The following is a 5,869-nucleotide window of genomic DNA, read 5'->3' on the forward strand; positions in this document are numbered from 1 at the left end:
AGTTTAAAATCTTACTTAAAATTTAAATCTTTTTAGAGATGATATAATGAAAAGCGAACATTAAAAATGAACAGTTAAAATATGTGTCTAATATGTGTGTGTGTGATGGTGACTGCACTCTATGTCTTGTATGTGTTAGTTTGGGGTACTATTATTTCCTGATTTTGAGCATATTGTGTCATTAACCTCTTGTTTTTTAATATGGTGCCTGGTAGGTCAGGTCAATAAGTTCATGCCATTTTTTTAAGTGCCAGGTCCAAACAAAGAGAGTTTCAGTTCATCTCCACCTGCCAGCTGCTAATGTATTGCGAAAATTCTTGCTGACCGCACAACACGGCTTCCAGCCTACATCCAACAGTCTTGCGTTGGTGGTATAGTGGTGAGCATAGCTGCCTTCCAAGCAGTTCACCCGGGTTCGATTCCCGGCCAACGCATCACATTTGTAAATTAAAGACCTTGATTACGAGCATTCTTGCTATGGGTTCGATTCCTGGGGCAGTCCATTCTTGCTGTATGCGTTCGATTCCCGGCCAACGCATTGCATTTTTCTCAAGCTGTCTTTAAAACAGTCGTCCGAGGCCCCTTGCCAACTTCTCCTGTAACTTGTTTCCTGGAGCAAAACATTTGTTAAGGTCTTTTGGCAGCAGTAAAGGACTGGATCTCCCCGTCGGGGAATCGAACCCCGGTCTTCCGCGTGACAGGCGGAGATACTTTCCACTATACTAACGAGGAGTTGCAGAGACAGGTAGTTGTATCCGATCAGCGCGGCTTCCAGGAACGGCGTCATGAGTCATTTTAGCTCAACGCTTCACAGAAGCCAGTGAATCCAAAAAGTAATCTAATACCGTTTAAATATGAAGTGTCTGTATAAAACGTGTTACATTATTAAATTAGAGACCTTGTTTTTTAATATGGTGCCTGGTAGGTCAGGTCAATAAGTTCATGCAATTTTTTTAAGCTTTTCCTGTTCTCATTGTTTTACCGGGTGAAGAGTCATGCTGAGCAAGTTTGAACACCTGCTATTTTATTACTGAGACCATTTGTCTTGGAGTTCTTATCTCAGTGCGAGAAGTCCTGCACCGTTCTGTTCTCATGTTTCAGCTCATTTACATGCTTTGTTCCTCACAATGTAATCCCTCCCCCTTGAAATGTATATAAACTACAATGTAAAGTTCCCTTAGTTAGACGATGTTGGAATGACTGCAGCTACCGACAAGCAATAAAGAACTTCTGCTTGGAAAACTTCCACTGTCTCCTGGTCTGAGCTTCTAACTTTTCTACAAAGAAAAAGATCACTACAGTGCCTGGTAGGTCAGGTCAATAAGTTCATGCAATTTTTTTAAGTGCCAGGTCCAAACAAAGAGAGTTTCAGTTCATCTGCACCTGCCAGCTGCTAATGTATTGCGAAAATTCTTGCTGACTGCACAACTGGGCTTCCAGTCTACGTTCAAAGGCCTTTGTCGAACCCCAGTCTCCGCGTGACAGGCGGAGATACTTTCCACTATACTAACAAAGAGTTGCAGAGACAGGTAGTTGTATCCGATCAGCGCGGCTTCCAGGAACAGCGTCATGCGTCATTTTAGCTCAACGCTTCACAGAAGCCAGTGAATCCAAAAAATAATCTAATACCGTTTAAATATGAAGTGTCTGTATAAAAAGTGTTACATTATTAAATTAGAGACCCTTTTTTTTAATATGGTGCCTGGTAGGTCAGGTCAATAAGTTCATGCAATTTTTTTAAGTGCCAGGTCCAAACAAAGAGAGTTTCAGTTCATCTGCACCTGCCAGCTGCTAAAGTATTGCGAAAATTATTGCTGACCGCAGAACAGGGCTTCAGGTCTACATCCAACAGTTTTGCGTTGGTGATATAGTGGTGAGCATAGCTGCCTTCCAAGCAGTTGACCCGGGTTCGATTGCTGGCCAACGCATCACATTTGTAAATTAAAGACCTTGATTACGCGCATTCTTGCTATGGGTTCGATTCCTGGGTCTGTCCATTCTTGATGTATGGGTTCGATTCCCGGCCAACGCATTGCATTTTTCTCAAGCTGTCTTTAAAACAGTCGTCCGGGCCCCTTGCCAACTTCCCTGTAAATTGTTTGCTGGAGCAAAACATTTGTTAAGGTCTTTTGGCAGCAGTAAAGGACTGAATCTCCCCGTCTGGGAATCGAACCTCAGTCTCCGTGTGACAGGCGGAGATACTTTCCACTATACTACCAAGGAGTTTCAGAGACAGGTAGTTGTATCCGATCAGCGCGGCTTGCAGGAACGGCGTCATGCGTCATTTTAGCTCAACGCTTCACAGAAGCCAGTGAATGCAAAAAATAATCTAATACCGTTTAAATATGAAGTGTCTGTATAAAACGTGTTACATTATTAAATTAGAGACCTTGTTTTTTAATATGGTGCCTGGTAGGTCAGGTCAATAAGTTCATGCAATTTTTTTAAGTGCCAGGTCCAAACAAAGAGAGTTTCAGTTCATCTGCACCTGCCAGCTGCTAAAGTATTGCGAAAATTATTGCTGACCGCAGAACAGGGCTTCCAGTCTACATCCAACAGTCTTGCGTTGGTGGTATAGTGGTGAGTATAGCTGCCTTCCAAGCAGTTGACCCTGGTTCGATTCCCGGCCATCGCATCACATTTGTAAATTAAAGACCTTGATTACGAGCATTCTTGCTATGGGTTCGATTCCTGGGTCTGTCCATTCTTGCTGTATGCTTTCGATTCCCGGCCAACGCATTGCATTTTTCTCAAACTGTCTTTAAAACAGTCGTCCGAGGCCCCTTGCCAACTTCTCCTGCAACTTGTTTGCTGGAGCAAAACATTTGTTAAGGTCTTTTGGCAGCAGTACAGGACTGGATCTCCCCGTCGGGGAATCGAACCCCGGTCTCCGCGTGACAGGCGGAGGTACTTTCCACTATACTAACAAAGAGTTGCAGAGACAGGTAGTTGTATCCGATCAGCGCGGCTTCCAGGAACAGCGTCATGCATCATTTTAGCTCAACGCTTCACAGAAGCCAGTGAATCCAAAAAATAATCTAATACCGTTTAAATATGAAGTGTCTGTATAAAACGTGTTACATTATTAAATTAGAGACCCTTTTTTTAATATGGTGCCTGGTAGGTCAGGTCAATAAGTTCATGCAATTTTTTTAAGTGCCAGGTCCAAACAAAGAGAGTTTCAATTCATCTGCACCTGCCAGCTGCTAATATATTGCGAACATTCTTGCTGACCGCACAAGAGGGCTTCCAGTCTACATCCAACAGTCTTGTGTTGGTGGTATAGTGGTGAGCATAGCTGCCTTCCAAGCAGTTGACCTGGGTTGGATTCCTGGCCAACGCATCACATTTGTAAATTAAAGACCTTGATTACGAGCATTCTTGCTATGGGTTCGATTCCTGGGTCTGTCCATTCTTGCTGTATGCGTTCGATTCCCGGCCAACGCATTGCATTTTTCTCAAGCTGTCTTTAAAACAGTCGTCGGTGGCCCCTTGCCAACTTCTCCTGTAACTTGTTTGCTGGAGCAAAACATTTGTTAAGGTCTTTTGGCAGCAGTAAAGGACTGGATCTCCCCGTCGGGGAATCGAACCCCGGTCTTCCGCGTGACAGGCGGAGATACTTTCCACTATACTAACGAGGAGTTGCAGAGACAGGTAGTTGTATCCGATCAGCGCGGCTTCCAGGAACGGCGTCATGCGTCATTTTAGCTCAACGCTTCACAGAAGCCAGTGAATCCAAAAAATAATCTAATACCGTTTAATTATGAAGTGTCTGTATAAAACGTGTTACATTATTAAATTAGAGACCTTGTTTTTTAATATGGTGTTGTAGGATTACAAATTTTATTTAAATGTTTAATTTAGATTTCCAATACAATAGTATTTTATATTGAGAAAGTTTATAAATGATGAGACCAGGAAATCTCTGCAAACGGTAGGGGTTCCCAGCAGGATATTCCTGACTGTCCCATCTCAGTGCGAGAAGGCTAGGCTTTTCCTGTTCTCATTGTTTTACCGGGTGAAGAGTCATGCTGAGCAAGTTTGAACATCTGCTATTTTATTACTGAGACCATTTGTCTTGGAGTTCTTATCTCAGTGCGAGAAGTCCTGCACCGTTCTGTTCTCATGTTTCAACTCATTTACATGCTTTGTTCCTCACAATGTAATCCCTCCCCCTTGAAATGTATATAAACTACAATGTAAAGTTCCCTTAGTTAGACGATGTTGGAATGACTGCAGCTACCGACAAACAATAAAGAACTTCTGCTTGGAAAACTTCTACTGTCTCCTGGTTTGAGCTTCTAACTTTTCTACAAAGAAAAAGATCACTACAGTGCCTGGTAGGTCAGGTCAATAAGTTCATGCAATTTTTTTAAGTGCCAGGTCCAAAAAAAGAGAGTTTCAGTTCATCTGCACCTGCCAGCTGCTAATGTATTGCAAAAATTCTTGCTGACGGCACAACTGGGCTTCCAGTCTACGTTCAAAGGCCTGCGTTGGTGGTATAGTGGTGAGCATAGCTGCCTTCCAAGCAGGTGACTGGGTTCGATTCCCGGCCAACGCATCACATTTGTAAATTAAAGACCTTGATTACGAGCATTCTTGCTATGGGTTCGATTCCTGGGTCTGTCCATTCTTGCTGTATGCGTTCGATTCCCGGCCAACGCATTGCATTTTTCTCAAGCTGTCTTTAAAACAGTCGTCCGAGGCCCCTTGCCAACTTCTCCTGCAACTTGTTTGCTGGAGCAAAACATTTGTTAAGGTCTTTTGGCAGCAGTAAAGGACTGGATCTCCCCGTCGGGGAATCGAACCCCAGTCTCCGCGTGACAGGCGGAGATACTTTCCACTATACTAACAAGGAGTTGCAGAGACAGGTAGTTGTATCCGATCAGCGCGGCTTCCAGGAACAGCGTCATGCGTCATTTTAGCTCAACGCTTCACAGAAGCCAGTGAATCCAAAAAATAATCTAATACCGTTTAAATATGAAGTGTCTGTATAAAACGTGTTACATTATTAAATTAGAGACCCTTTTTTTTTAATATGGTGCCTGGTAGGTCAGGTCAATAAGTTCATGCAATTTTTTTAAGTGCCAGGTCCAAACAAAGAGAGTTTCAATTCATCTGCACCTGCCAGCTGCTAATATATTGCGAACATTCTTGCTGACCGCAGAAGAGGGCTTCCAGTCTACATCCAACAGTCTTGTGTTGGTGGTATAGTGGTGAGCATAGCTGCCTTCCAAGCAGTTGACCTGGGTTCGATTACCTGCCAACGCATTGTATTTTGCTCAAGCTGTCGTTAAAACAGTTGTCTGGGGACCCTGGCCAGCTCCTCCTGTAACTCGTTTGCTGCAGCAAAACTTTTGTACTGGTCTTTTGGCAGCAGTAAAGGACTGGATCTCCCCGTCGGGGAATCGAACCCCGGTCTTACGCTTGACAGGCGGAGATACTTTCCAATATACTAACAAGGAGTTGCAGAGACAGGTTGTCGCCCCCGATCAGCGCGACTACAGCTCGCTACAAACAGCCTTCCCATTTCCAGGAACAGCGTCATATTAGCTCAACGCTTCACAGAAGCCAGTGAATCCAAAAAAAATAATCGAATACCATTTAAATATGAAGTGTCTGTATAAAAAGTCTCACATTTTTAAATTAAATACCTTGATTATGAGAATTCTTCCTGTATGGGTTCAATTCCTGGGTCTGTCCATTCTTGCTGTATGGGTTCGATTCCCGCCCAACGAATTGCATTTTTCTCAAGCTGTCTTTAGAACAGTCGTCCGGGCCCCTTGCCAACTTCTCCTGTAACTTGTTTGATGGAGCAAAACTTTTGTTAATGTCTTTTGGCAGCAGTAAAGAACTGGATCTCTCCATC

General features: G+C 43.5%; 3 non-coding genes across 3 annotated transcripts; 1 reads left to right on the top strand and 2 right to left on the bottom strand.

Moving 5' to 3' along the window:
- The first annotated feature begins 362 nt into the window (after positions 1-362).
- trnag-ucc (transfer RNA glycine (anticodon UCC)) lies at positions 363-434 on the top strand. The gene has a single exon. It is a non-coding gene; the product is annotated as a tRNA-Gly (tRNA).
- A 226-nt stretch (positions 435-660) lies between these two features.
- trnad-guc (transfer RNA aspartic acid (anticodon GUC)) lies at positions 661-732 on the bottom strand. The gene has a single exon. It is a non-coding gene; the product is annotated as a tRNA-Asp (tRNA).
- Positions 733-3,569: 2,837 nt separating this feature from the next.
- Positions 3,570-3,641, bottom strand: trnad-guc (transfer RNA aspartic acid (anticodon GUC)). The gene has a single exon. It is a non-coding gene; the product is annotated as a tRNA-Asp (tRNA).
- Between the last annotated feature and the right edge of the window lie 2,228 nt (positions 3,642-5,869).

This window comes from Siphateles boraxobius, unplaced genomic scaffold (assembly GCF_051911475.1).
Source record: "Siphateles boraxobius isolate OS27281-9 unplaced genomic scaffold, OSU_SipBor_1 6, whole genome shotgun sequence".
In the NCBI taxonomy this organism is placed as follows: Eukaryota; Metazoa; Chordata; class Actinopteri; order Cypriniformes; family Leuciscidae; genus Siphateles; species Siphateles boraxobius.